Genomic DNA, 15484 nt, shown 5'->3' with positions numbered 1-15484 from the left:
AGATCCATTAACCTGGAGGGAGTTGGAGCGCAGCCAGTTCGATGTGGCAGTCATACAGCGGTGGAATGTCTCTAAAGAGACAGCGTCTTTGCCCTCCAAAGAAAAGACTAATTGGGTATCGTCGGCGTAATTAAACACCGAGATGCCAAAAGATTTTATCAATAGGATCAAAAGGCGGAGGTACAGATTGAATAATACGGGGCTGATGGCCGAGCCCTGCGGTACCCCCTGTCCAACTTTCCCCACATCCGACTTAAAAGGCGGCAAAGCCACCACCTGCTGTCTGTTGTTGAGATATGAGACTAACCAGTCCCTGGCCAGCCCCGTAACCCCGATCTCCTCCAGTCTCTCAATGAGGGTGGAGTGGCTGACCGTGTCAAACGCGGCCGACATGTCGAGCAACACTAAAAAGGCTGCCCGACCTGTGTCGACCCACGAACGAAGATTGTCCAACACGGCCACCAACGCAGATTCCGTCCCATGCGCTGGTCGGAACCCAAACTGGGCCACATCCAACCTGGTGTTGTCCTCTAGGAAACTGGATAGAGAGCGGGTGACAAACTTCTCCAGGATCTTAACCGGAAAAGGGAGCAGGGAGATGGGCCTGTAATTTGACAGACAGGTGGGGTCGAGTGTAGGTTGTTTCAGGAGGGGGGAGACCACCGCCAGCTTCCAACTCTCCGGAACAGTTGCAGTAACAAGCGACTGGTGACAGATAGAGTACACAGGGTAGAAAAGTTCTTCCTGGAATATTTTCCAGAATTTATGCGGAAGAGGATCCAGCGGAGAGCCAGATGATACAGTCTGTGCCAATTTACAGAACTCCTCAAAAGATGGAAAAGAGAAGCAGCTCAACTGAGGTTGATTGGAGAGTTCGCCCGAAGCTCCCAAACTAAGGGGAGAGCAGTTCTGCCGGGGACGACTGGGAGATTTCTCCAAAGCCTCCAGACTAGAGGAAAGACAGCTCAACTGGAAACAATTTTCACTGTGTTACTGTGAGTGTTGGTACAAATACTTTACACAATGCCTTTAATAAGCCTGACTGCTTGTACCAAGCTACCAAGGGGGTTAGCAGAGGTTATCTAAAGAGTGTTTCATCCTTACCCTGACTAGAAGCAAGGGTCCCCTATTTGGACAGTGGTACCTACCTCTGCCAACTAGAGACCCCCGGTTCTAACAAGGATCTTGGTCTAATAAACACAGTTCTCCTTTATGTTGGAGACTTCATTATGAACTAAATCAAAGCATTCTCTAGACTTAGAGGATGTCCCTCTGGGCGCAGGTGTTAATTCGCAAAATGTGATTTTCACATAGGTATCCAAATGTAGACAAAACTCTTCTGAACGTTGTAAATAAATTTCAAATCATCATTTATGCATATGATGATGAATTATTCATTTCATTCCTTATACATTTTTCATGCTTGTTGTTTGACAAACAATATTTTTCTTAAACATCCCAATGCATTTCGGACTCTTGATGAGTCCTTCATGAGGGGAAATCTAAATAAAGTAAAATAAGCGTATGTTCAACGAGGATCCACGACCTGTGAGTTGTTTAATGTTGTTAGTTGGTGACTGTGTTTGTGCATAATGGATGATTTGGTGCACTTATGATAAGATTGGGTTAAAATGCTCATCATAGTCCATATTGCACAATATACTGCGGAGGCTCAACGGGCATGTGAACCCACTTTTTGCGCTCCTGGAGCACTATAGTATTATACTGCAGGATTTCACTAAGCAGAATTGAGGTAACACAGTTGTTTGCCTTTTGTTTGTGTTGAATATAATCTGCTCAGACACCATGGCTACTTTGTCCGCCCGCCATCCTGACGTAAAAAGGAACCAAACCCCATATGTGCGGGGGTCCAGTGGGGGAGATTAGGATGCGCCCGCCACACTGGTGGGCGCCTCCTTCATTTTTAACATTGCGGCAGGCGTTGCTTTCAGCAGCACCCGCCGCAATGCCAAAAAATGCATGTTGTGCATGCACATGCAGGGGGGTACCATAGGTACCCTCATGTGCCCCCTCCCATCCCCCCTACATCCTGGGGTCCTGCAATGGCCCCCCAAACTTGAAATCTGCACCACGGAAAGGCTGCCCCCTGCCTGCATCCTGATATGGATGGCGGTGTCTGGCAGACACCAAAACCATATTGAACTCTTTTCCGCCCGGTCAACTTTTCGACTGGGCAGAAAAGCGACAGACGGTCTTCCTGTCCGCGGCGGTACCCCCGGCTTACCAATATAGTGGGGGGAAGTGGGTGGCGTGCTGGCTAGGATGTAGGGCGGATCACCACAGCCATGCGGGTGATGGCAAACTGCCCTACATCCTAATGGGCCTCCAAGTCTGGACAATCCTGTTGCCACGGTCCAAGTTGAAAACAGTTAAAGCATGAAGAGCTATCGGTGGGGCTGAAGCTCTGTGATCTCTCGATGGGTGAACAGTCTAAATATCAAGTTTATAATTACGACCTCCAATATTATTGAGTTGGAAATATTGTAGGGGCACAATATCGAAATCAAGAATATCGACCTGAAGGTAAGAAATATCGTTTGGTTAATATCAAAGTTAGTAATATCGATAGCAAAAATATCGATGTTACTAATATCGATATTTATATTAGTGTTATGTATTTTATTATGTATTTTATATGTTTGTGTTTATATTTTTTGTTAACTGTACAAGTTTTAGAATATATGTATAACATTTTCAGAAGTTAGTAATTTGTTTTTAAAAGTAAATTATGCGTTTTAATACTGTAGCTGGTTGTGGGTTTATAGGGGAATAGGGTGGGAAGTAATTTAATCATAGTAAATTAATTATTCTTTTTTTAGAAATTAGTAATTATTTCAATTAAATTTTGCGTTTTAGTTCTGTAGCGGGCTGCGGGTTTATAGGGGAATAGGGTGGGAAGTAATTTAAATGTAATTAAGTAATTATTTATTTTTATTTATTGGTATTGATAATTAATTTAATAATAATAATAATAATAAAACAATTTTTAAAGCGCTTGGTTACACCTATGACGGTGTGTCCCCGCGCTGGAATGCTACTACTCCCAGATGAGAAAGAAAGTACAAGGGTATTATTTATTTGGGGAAGAGATAAGTTTTTAAATATTGTCTAAATCTCGTTTCGGAGGGCTCCATACGAAGGTTTAGGGGAAGGCTATTCCAGTGTTTGCAAGCCAAGAAACGGAAGGAGCTACCTCCCATTCTGGTTTTGTGAACACGGGGAAGTTGGAATAACATCACTCCGGCGGATCTGAGATTTCGGGTGGGGCGGTGGATAGTAAGGAGTCTTTGCAGATAGTTGGGGCCTTTTCCCTGGGCAATACGATGGGCCATACAAAGTGCCTTAAATTTAATGCGCTCCACAATGGGGAGCCAATGAAGTTTACGCAAAGCTGTCTTACCGGATGCCCTGCGTGGGAGATTGAGTACCAAGCGGGCTGCGGCATTTTGGATACCCTGTAGCTGTTGAATGCCTTTTTTGCTCAAGCCAAGAAGAAGGGCATTACCATAATCCAAATGTGGCGTGACCAGGGCATGGATAAGTTTCTTCCTGGCACCGAAGGGGAGCAGATCGAGAACTTTGCGGAGAGTTTTCAATATTCCGAAGCATTTTCCAGTAATTTTATTAATTTGTTGCTTAAAGGAAAGCTCAGCATCGATCATAATTCCCAAATTTTTGACAGCCTCTGCTGGGCGGGGGATTGGCCCCAATTCCGTAGGCCACCAGTCCTGCGACCAGATGGAGGAGGCCTTACCGACCACCAGCAACTCCGTTTTATCGCCATTTAGGCGGAGGCAGTTGCTATTCATCCATCCTGCCACCGCCCGCATACAGTTGGAAAAATTAGCGGCTTCCTCAGGCTGGTTGTTGGCGAGTTGGATTATTAATTGGGTATCGTCAGCGTATGTGACGATATCCACACCATAGGATTCCACAATATGTGCCAGAGGCTCCATATAAATATTGAACAGCGTGGGGCTCAAACTTGAGCCTTGTGGAACTCCATGCCTCAACTTACGAGGGGATGATTTGTAAGGAGGGCAATGCACCTGAAAATTCCTATTTTCCAAAAAGGATTTTATCCACTCCAGGGCTGGACCCTCTATTCCCATGTCGGAGAGGCGTGACAGCAGCGTTGAGTGCAGCACGGTGTCAAATGCTGCACTAAGATCTAAAAGTACCAACGCTGCTGTCTGCCCCCCATCAACCAGTTGTCTCAGGCGTTCAATGGAAAAGAGGACCGCGGATTCAGTTGAATATCCTGCTCTGAATCCAGACTGGGTAGGGTGAAGACGGGAGTTCTCTTCAATAAATTTCATAAGTTGCTTATTCACAACCTTCTCTACAACTTTCCCGCAAAAAGGGAGGAGGGAAATAGGGCGGAGGTTTTGTAGTTGGGAGATATGAATGTTTGCTTTCTTTTTCAGGGGTATAACCTGTGCAGTTTTCCAAGCTTCCAGCACATGGCACTCCTGAAAAGAGAGAGTAATAAGCTGTTCAATCTGCCCGATCATACTATCAAAAACTCCTGTACATCGGTTGGGGGAGATTACGTCCCGAGGGGATCCAGAATGAATTCCTCTCATGATGGAAAGCAGGTCTGATCTCTTAGGGACTGAAAAACTTGTTAGCTGGAGCTTGGTAACGGGAGCATTTCTTACTATGGATTGAGAGTCGTGTGAGCTGTCTGTGAAAGTGGCATGTATTAGCTCTACTTTTTTCACAAAGAAGTCCGCAATCTCATCACATAACTCATTAGAGTATGTGTCTTGAGCCTCAAGTCTGGAGGGCACCGTAAGCTCTTTATATATTGAAAAAAGTTCCTTAGTGGGGTTTTTTGCGGATTCAATCCGTTCTTTAAAATGCTCACCTTTCGCTGCTCTTATAAGTTTGTGATACATTTTTAATTCCTTTTTGTATTTTTTCTTGTCCTCTGGATCATAGTTTTTTCTCCATCCGCGTTCAATGTTTTTACATTTAGCTTTAGCTTCCTGAAGTTCTTTGGAGAACCAAGGAGCAGTTTGAGTCTTTCTGACAGGGGGTTTAGATGTCCATGGTGCTACTGTGTCCAGAGCTTTGGATATCCATTTTTCATAGTCCTCCCATGCCTTGAGCAGAGTGTCGTTGTCGGGAGGAGGTTCTCTACACAGGGCAGATTTAAACTTTTCCTCTGTGAAGTTCTTCCAGTCTCTGCGTTTTAAGGGTCTAGAATTAAGCACATTAGAGTTGGTCGTACTGCATTTCTGTAGAGCATTTTCCACTTCAAAGGGGATAACAAAATGATCAGACCATGTGATTTGCAACGGGGTGTTTATTTTAAGATCCTCCCAGTTAGCGAAAACCGGGTCAAGAAGATGACCAAGTTGATGAGAAGGAGATGTAGATTGCAGTGTTAGAGATAATGGTTTCAGAGCCTGGATCACGGCCTGTGCCTCCCTACATTTGCGATCTTCAAAATGAAGATTGAGGTCTCCTAAAATAAGAAATTTCTTATGTCGGAGCGCATGTTGTGTTATTAATTCTGTCAGCTGAGTAGCAAATTGAGAGGACTTACCAGGGGGCCTGTATACTAAAAGTCCATTAATATTGCTTTTGGAACTAGTTTTAATCGCGAAGAACCCACTCTCACTGTTCGGTAAGGTAGTCTTCTCTAAAGTGCAATGTAGGTCGCTCTTATGAATTATAGCCAATCCTCCTCCTATCTGTTTTTCTCTGTCAATTCTAAGCAAACTGTATCCTATCGGGACCGCCTCCAAGGTTTCTGGAGTCGAGGCTGTGTCAAGCCACGTCTCTGTTAAAAAGAGCACATCGAGCTCATCATCCACCACAAGATCATGTATCTCTAATCTGTGTTTTTTGAGGGATCTACAATTGAGTAGTGACATTTTCAAACTCTTCCCTCTAGACTCACCATTTTTTCTCTCCTTAATCGTAAAGTGACAGGACGCACAATTCTTCGTGGGAGAGTCTACTGACAAACTATGGCGACAGCTGTCTTTAACATTGGGACGCAAGTCTAGCAAATCCTTAGTGGTATACTTCCTGTATGTCATATTGTTAATGGCAGTCGGGGTGGAATGGACAGGGGTTCTGGCCCTGTGCCCCGAACTGCCGCGGACGGGCGCAGACGGGCTTGCCTTTGGCGCGCCTTCGGCGCGCCGCCCGCTGCTAAATAATTAGAAATTGGTAATTCATTTGTATTAATTGGTAATTGTTATTAATTGATTAATTGGTAATTATGTTGTGTATTAATTTTTTATTGGTAATTATATTAAGTGTATTCATTTATTATTGAAGTGTGTTGTGATGTTATAGGGCAATAGGGTGGGAAGTAATTTAATTGTAAATAAGTAACTATTTATTTTATTGTTGACTATTGATAATTAATGTATTTTTAATTAATTATTCATTAGCAATAACTTTTTGATAATTAGTATTTTTTGTTTTGGAAATTCATTTATTGTTTAATAATTATTAATTGGTAATTAACGTTGATTAATTAGTATCGATTGGTATTTATCAATAATGTATTGTTAATTATTAATTGCTAAATATTTTTTAATAATTATTATTTTTTGGTATTGGTAGTTAATCATTTGTTATTTATTTATTTTTTGGTAATTATTTTTTTTTAATAATTATTATTTAATTATATTTATCATCAATGTAATTGTTAATTAATTATTAATTGGTAACGATTATAAGTAATTATGTATTGGTATTGTTAATTTACTTATTGTTATTTAATAATTCAATTATTATTTATTTTAAAAAAATGCACTTTAATTATTAGTAAGTTATTTTCACCCCTACGCTATCCAACACTTTCCCTGTTGTTGCACTCTCTGGAGTTGGAATGGTCATTTTTACCCCTACGCTATCCAACAGCTTCCCTGCTGTTGCACTCTCTGGAGTGGGAATTTTAATTTTCACCCATACGCTATCCAACACTTTCCCTACTGTTGCACTCTCTGGAGTTGGAATAGTATTTTTTACCCCAATGCTATCCAAAACTTTCCCTACTGTTGCACTCCCTAGAGTTGGAATAGTAATAGTGATATTTACCCCTACGCTATCCAACACTTTCCCTACTGTTGCACTCTCTGGAGTGGGAATAGTAATTTTTACCCCTGTGCTTTCCAACCCTTTCCCTACTGTTGCACTCTCTGGAGTCGGAATAGTAAGTTTTACCCCTACGCTATCAAACCATTTCCCTACTGTTGCACTCTCTGGAGATGGAATAGTAATTTTTACCTCTACTCTATCCAACACTTTCCCCACTGTTGCACTATCTGGAGTTGGAATAGTAATGTTTACCCCAATGCTAGCCAACACTTTCCCTACTGTTGCACTCTCTGGAGTTTCAATATTGATTTTTATCCCTACGCTATCCAACACTTTCGCCACTGTTGCACTCTCTGGAGTTGGAATAGTAATTTTTACCCCTACGCTATCCAACCCTTTCCCTACTGTTGCACTCTCTGGAGTTGGTATAGTAGGTTTTTACCCTTACGCTATCCAACAATTTCCCTACTGTTGCACTCTCTGGAGTTGGAATAGTAATTTTTACTCCTGCGCTATCCAACACTTTCAGACTGTTGCACTTTCTGAAGTTTTAATAGGAAGTTTTACCCCTACGCTATCCAACACTTTCCCTACTCTTGCACTCTATGGAGTTGGAATAGTCATTTTTACCCCTAAGCTATCCAACACTTTTCCTACTGTTGCACTATCTGGAGTTGGAATAGTAATGTTTACCCCAATGCTAGCCAACACTTTCCCTACTGTTGCACTCTCTGGAGTTTCAATATTAATTTTTACCCCTACGCTATCCAACCCTTTCGCCACTGTTGCACTCTCTGGAGTTGGAATAGTAATTTTTACCCCTACGCTATCCAACCCTTTCCCTACTGTTGCACTCTCTGGAGTTGGTATAGTAATTTTTACCCTTACGCTATCCAACAATGTCCCTACTGTTGCACTCTCTGGAGTTGGAATAGTAATTTTTACCCCTGCGCTATCCAACACTTTCAGACTGTTGCACTTTCTGGAGTTTTAATAGTAAGTTTTACCCATACGCTATCCAACACTTTCCCTACTGTTGCACTCTATGGAGTTGGAATAGTCATTTTTACCCCTACGCTATCCAACACTTTTCCTACTGTTGCACTCTCTGGAGTAGAAATAGTAATTTTTACCCCAATACTATCCAACACTTTCCCTACTGTTGCACTCTCTGGAGTGGGAATAGTAATTTATACCCCTATGCTATCCAACACTTCGCCTACTGTTGCACACTCTGGAGTGGGAATAGTAATTTTTACCGCTACGCTATCCAACGCTTTCCCTACTGTTGCACTCTCTGGAGTTGGAATAGTAATTTTTACCCCTACGCTATCCAACACTTTCCCTACTGTTGCACTCTCTGGCGTTGGAATAGTCATTTTTACCCCTACGCTATCCAACACTTTCCTACTGTTGCACTTTCTGGATTTTCAATAGTAATTTTTACCCCTACGCTATCCAAAACGTTCCCTACTGTTGCATTCTCTGGATTTGGAATATTAATTTCTAACCCTACCCTATCCAACACTTTCCCTACTGTTGCACTCTCTGGAGTTGGAATAGTAATTTTAACCTCTACGCTATCCAACACTTTCCCTACTGCTGCACTCTCTGGAGTTGGAATATTACATTTTACCCCAACACTATCTAACACTTTCTCTACTGTTGCACTCTCTGGAGTGGACATAGTAATTTTTACCCCTACGCTATCCAACACTTTTCCTACTGTTGCACTCTCTGGAGTTGGAATAATAATTTTAACCTCTACGCTATCTAACACTTTCCCTACTGTTGCACTCTCTGGAGTTGGAATAGTACATTTTACCCCTACGCTATCTAACACTATCCCTACTATTGCACTCTCTGGAGTCGGAGTAGTAATTTTTACCCCAGCACTATCCAGCACTTTCCCTACTGTTGCACTCTCTGGAGTTGGAATAGTAATTTTTACCCCTACGCTATCCAACACTTTCCCTATTAATGCACTCTCCGGAGTGGGAATAGTAATTTTTACCCCAGCGCTATCCAGCACTTTCCCTACTGTTGCACTCTCTGGAGTTGGAATAGTAATTTTTACCCCTACGCTATCCAACACTTTCCTACTGTTGCACTTTCTGGATTTTCAATAGTAATTTTTTCCCCTACGCTATCCAACACTTTGCCTACTGATGCACTCTCTGGAGTGGGAATAGTAATGTTTACCCCTATGCTATCCAACACTTCCCTACTTTTGCACCTTTTGCACTCTCTGGAGTGGGAATAGTAATTTTTACCCCTACGCTATCCAACACTTTCCCTACTGTCACACTCTCTGGAGTCGGAATAGTAATTTTTCCCTTACGCTATCCAACACTTTGCCTACTGTCGCAGTCTATGGAGTTGTAATTGTAATTTTTACCCCTCTGCTATCCAATATTTACTGTTTTCGTTAATATAGTGTTTAATAAAAAAAAAATTATTTGGTATATATATTTTTATATTTTTATGTATAATATTGTTGTATGTGTATGTATTTATTTATAATTTATAAAATGTTTTACCAGTTATTACAATAATTAATTGTAAATATGATTAAGTTAGTATATATATTATATTTTATATGTATATGTTTAATTTTCTTTTTTACATAATATGTTTTACTTATAATTTTAAACATGTTTAACTATGTTTATTTTATATATATGTATTATTTACTTTATTTTACATTATTTTTAAACATTTAAAAAAAACTGCATTTTTAACAACAATATTTTTTTTCCGATATTTTCGTACTTACCATAATGTAGATAGAACTTTGATGTTCTTGATCTGGAGATTTTGGCTTCGATATTTTTGACGTCGATATTTTTGAAGATGATATTCTGTCAGCGATTCGATGCACATGAAAGACCTAAAATATAATCATTTCAACAGGCAAAATGGCAGTGCTACCTAAATTGCAAATATGTTTTCCGATCATGCGCTATCTCATTTGAGGTTGCCAAACAGGGCTTTTAAAGTGTGTAATGAAAATTGTTACATATTTGTACAAGCAGCTAAGGAGATTGAACTATGAGCTAAGACTATCCGTTGTTGCACTTTCTACAGACCCATTTGAAAAACATGGAAGAAACATTTGACAATATTAATTAAGATACTGTTGGCTTGGTCAACAGCTTACTGTTTCATCTGGAGACAAACTGCAGGCTGCAAGAAGAAATCTTCTCTTTCGAAGAGTACATTTGTGCACTAGTGATGATCTGAAGTACGAATTCAGACTTTCTACATTCATTCCTTGTTCAATGTTGGATGTCTCTATTTATAAGAGGTGGATCATAAAGAGAATGAACAAACATTAAGATAAAAGGCTGTTATATAGCACAAAGAAGAATCAAGTGATCGCTTCACCAACCTGTGCAGAGCAAAATGCTGGCTCCAACATGTTACAACAGCTGCACCCAAAAGAAACCATCTTTCCAATCACATCTTTGACTAGAAAAAATAAACTTCAGCTTAATCACTGAGTTGTTCTGTAGTATCTCCAGGATTCCCAGACAATCACCAGATGTTTATCTATTGGTGTGGGGAAATGGGGAAGGCTGGTAATATTCAGTGGTACTGGAACAATTTTCAGAGTGGGTGTGCTGCCAGTAAGTCATAGGGATTATAAAACATCAAAGCATCACACAGGATCATTAATGCTAATGAGTCAGACACTTTCAATAGGAGAGTGACATGAGTTTGGTATGTAGTTGGAGGTGTATTTAGGAGCACATTGTGGCAAATATATTACTAATACTTGGTGTGAGAGCTCGCCATTGTTAGAAATGGGGATCTCTAGTTGGCAGTAGTTTGCACCCTGTGCAAGTAGGGACCCATCCTTCTAGTCAGGGTAAGGGAGTCACACACCCAAGATAACCCCTGCTCACCCCCTTGTAGCTTGGCACGAGCAGTAAGACCGATCTCAGAGGCAATGTGTAAAGAATTTGTACATAACAGACACAGTAACACAGTGAAAACATTACAAATGGGCACCACACCAGTTTAGAAACATAATCAATCTTTATCTAAATGACAAAAATCCTAACTATACAACTCAAAGTATCACGTTTAAAAGGTTTAATCAATTCTGTCTATAGCACTCAATAGATGCAGTGGTTTTACACAAAGTAATCTTTAGCTTTTCCCTATTGAAAGTTAAACTTGTAAGATGTTACAAGGCAGCTCTGGTGATACTCTGTGGGAGAGCTAGTCCTTGCAACCGTGAAAAAGGAAATTAGCAGTATTTCACCCAAACTAAGCGGTGAGAAGCTGCGTGCATTTTTTTCCCAAGCAAATTCAGAGGAATATTACCTGGCGTGTGTGTTCTTCTCTTCCAGCGATGGCGGCAGAGTTGGATGCAGAGTAGCGTTCGGGGGTACTAGGACCCAGCAGGACTAGGCGAATGCGGGAACGGCGTACAGCAAGGTTAGAGGCGGAGGCAGAGGCGGAATTGGCATGTACCGAGGTCAGTGCTGACAAACGACTAACAGCAGCGGCCGAGGTGAAGGTTCGAGTGGCAAATGCAGGGGCAACATCAGGAGAAGGACAGGATCAGGAGCTTGAGCCAGGATACGGGAATTGGAGGAGTGTGTGGTATCGTTCTCGAGGGGCACTTCTTTTCCATTTCAGAGGTCTGGTGTGCTGGGGGCAGTTTTCAGCAGTTAAGTCCCTGGGAGCGCGAGACACCGGTAAGGAGCTTTTGAGGAGGGCGGCCTGTATGGAGATAAATCCATCATCAGTTGGAACAGTTGCAGCGGTTGAAAGTGCGGTAACAGTAATAGCACCTCCACAGGACAGGCCGCATTTAAGTTCTGCTGTAGGCACCCTCGGGGTCAGGCAGGACATATTTAAAACCAAAGAGGTGGTAGGAGAAACAAGGAACAGGTACCAATTAAGGTCAAGACAGGACCTGCAACGACAGGGGGTCTGGGAAGCTGTAGAGCCAACCGAGAAAGGAGGTCCGACCCCTCTGATCCCATATAAGAAAAAAAGAAATTGGGGGACTAAGAAGGTTGGGGGTACTAAGGCGACCTCAGAGCTTCAGGCACAAAAAAGTACGCCCTCCCTTAAAAGCTATTTCCAGATCATGGAGCACCTGGCGGGGGCCAAAAGCTCTAAGGATACAGTGGGGAAGTCAGTATCAGTTTCAGTGGGTTTAGCTCAATCTGACCAGGCTGTATCTCCATCCTCGTCCTCCCCGACTTTGGGGAATAGATATGCTCTGCTCGAGACCATTCAGGTTAACGAGAGCTCAGAGGACCCAGAGGTCCCGGAGGTCCCAGAGGTCCCAGAGGTCTCAGCACACCTAGGAGCTGGTTTGCAGTCATGTATTATTCCTAACACTATTTTCAGCCCCCGAGATTCCCTCACTCCCCTACCAGTAGCACAAGGGCTTCTTGATGGTTCAGATGTTATGAACTCCACATCCTCCATGGCCTCAGCCTCGGTGTGCTCGGGAGAGCAAAATATACCTCAAATATTTCAACCACCTCTGGTAAAATCTCCCGGTCTAGCTCAGTCTCTCCCCGAAAGTAGTTCAGTTATCCGAGACTTTGCCAGAACTAAAAATCCACCTGAGTGCGACAGAATTGGTTCACTACTTCAAACACTGCGGGAAGACTTACTGGGAAAGTTCGAAGTCTCAGGGTGTAACCAAAAAAGATTACATGATAGATTTGATTTGTTGGAGGTCAAATTAGACGATATAGCAATCCGGACCAGCTCATTGGAAAGTAAGGTATCAACGCTCTCGGAAACCACTTTGGGGAACTCTAAAGATATTGAGACTCTTAAAGCACAGAACCGATCTCTCATGATGGATATGGAAAGGCTGGAGATACAAACCCGACGGAATAACATCAGAATTATAAAAATACCAGAAGGAGAGGAGGTAGAACATATTAAAGGGTTTGTCTGCAGACTCTTACGTGAGGGGGTGTTTAAGGACCGGCCAGATATTGATCTTGAGGCTGAAATTCAGAGGGTACATAGAGATCCCTTTAGATTACATCCCGATCGGAAGGCTCCTAGAAAGATCCTAGTGAACTTCCAAACCTTTAGTGTTAAGGAGTTAATACTAAGCAGATGTCTAGCAAGATCCACCCTCCACTACCGGGCTAATCCGTATCAAATTAGATCCGATATAGGGGGGCGGACTGCTCAGAGGCAGTGGGAATTGGGATCCAGGATGCCAGAACTCAGATCTCTGGGTGCGCAAGTGCAAATTAAATTTCCAGCCCTATTGAAGGTGATGTGGAATAACAAGATGCACAACTGTAATCACCCTGAGGAAGTGGACGAACTATTGTTAAAAATGAGGAAATAGTTAGACTTAATCCTGTAAAATATAACCTGGATTGGGAACCTTATCACATACTCACTTACTTACTATATATAAGGAAAATTAAGTTAGATGTGTAAATACATATATTTCCTCTCTTAGTTTTTTTTTTTAATAGCTATTCAATAAAGAGAATAGGATAGCTTGGGTAGAATTTTTTGGTGGAGAATAGGGAATAGGAAAGGAAAGAAAAAAAAAAAGGGAAATCATTTCACATGGTAGTGTCGTGAGTGCGAGGGGCTCCCTAGGGTGAGATCAACACCTGATATCATAGGAGGGTTCCTCAGGGGGGTTTGGGAGGCACAGGGTTGGGCGTGAAAAAATAAAAATGTCCTCATATGTCAAAAATTTACAGAGGGGGTCATCTGCTCGATTAAACCAGATAATGGCTGATAGCATGGCAGCAAATATCAAATTTCTCTCCTGGAACTTAAACGGTATGGGGAGCCGTAAAAAACAAATGAGGGTCTGTGAATTTTTAAAGAATACTCAAGCCCATGTCCACTTATTACAGGAAACACATCTAGAAGTTGAGTTATTTAATCAAGTTTTCGCGAAACTCAGTTGGTTCCAGGATGTGTTATTCTCCAGGCAAAAAGGAATAAAAAGGGGGGTAGCCATAATTGTTCAAGCAAACAAGGGAATCAAGGTCCAGAGTTGGGATACGATCAGTCCGGAAGATGGCTGGTGGCAGTTCTCTCTATAGGTGGTTTATCCTATACGTGTGCTGTATACTATGGTCCTAATGAGGATAATTCCAGCTTCCTTTTAAAGCTTCAGGGAGTTTTGATACAGCACACAGTGCCACTAATATTTGGAGGTGATTTTAATTTATTGTTAGAAAGCCAGTTGGATCGTACCTCCAAAGCTAAGTATAATGTCCCAAGAAATTCTCTCTTGGCTCTTAGAAATATCATGAAGGAGTTCAGTTTGCAGGATATATGGAGAGCCAAGCATGGAGCCTTAAGGGAATATTCCTTTTACAGTAAAAAGTATAGGCAATATTCCAGAATTTACTACGTTCTGGTGGACCGTGTGTTAATACCAGACATAGCTTCAATTTCATATATCCCAGCAGGTCTCTCTGACCACTCTGTGGTTGAATTAAAGGTTATTTCTAAGGCCAGACCCCTAGACTATAGATGGACTCTGGATGGAACACTCCTACTAGATGAGGAAATTATAGTTAAGGTCAAGGACAGTGCATCTGAGTTCTTTTTATTCAAGATAGGCACAGCCACGGAACAGACAGTCTGGGAATCATTTAAAACCTATATGAGAAGGATCTTGAGCTCTCAGATAGTCCATAAAAGAAGATCTATTAAGGAAAAGGACTCTAATGACCTCGATTCTATTAAAAAGAAGGAGCAACAGCTACAGTAGGCTGCCCTGGAGGATAGAGGAAAAATATCGAAATTAGAAAAGGAACTGTTAGAACTACTGTCTCGATTTAAAGCTAGAGTTGAAAAATTAATCAAGGACAGATGGGAGATTAGTAAGCTTAAGAACTTTGAGTATGGAGAAAAGTGCGGCGCCTGGAAAGCAAGATCTGAGAGGAGCAGGAATAACATCAACTCCTTAATCCAGCGAGACACAGGGGTGGTACTAACGGAAGACGAGGACATCAGGGAAGAAGCAAGAGGTTTTATGATGGAACTATATACAAGAAAATAACTGTTCGGGAGTTGAAGAGTTGGAGCAGTGGTGGAACTCGAGGGAATTGCCCCAACTGAGTGAGTCCAATAAGATTATTTTAGCCAGTGATATCACCGAGGGGGAGATAAGAGCACAGGTGAACAAGATGAGTAGAAGCAAGGCTGCAGGCCCAGACGGGTTACCGACTGAGGTCTATAAAGATAATCTTGAGGAAATTCTACCTGTATTATTGTCACTCTTTAATAGAATCTTTCGACAGGGAGGTGACATTCCACCCTCTTGGTCAGAAGCCACTATTGCCTTGATAGTAAAATCAAATAAGACCCGAAAAAGATTGAATCATACAGACCCATCTCCCTCCTTAATTCAGATCTAAAAATA

Source organism: Lissotriton helveticus, chromosome 12 (genome assembly GCF_964261635.1).
Source record: "Lissotriton helveticus chromosome 12, aLisHel1.1, whole genome shotgun sequence".
Taxonomy (NCBI): Eukaryota; Metazoa; Chordata; class Amphibia; order Caudata; family Salamandridae; genus Lissotriton; species Lissotriton helveticus.
The sequence above is the reverse complement of the archived record's forward strand: the minus strand, read 5'-3'. Positions refer to the sequence as shown.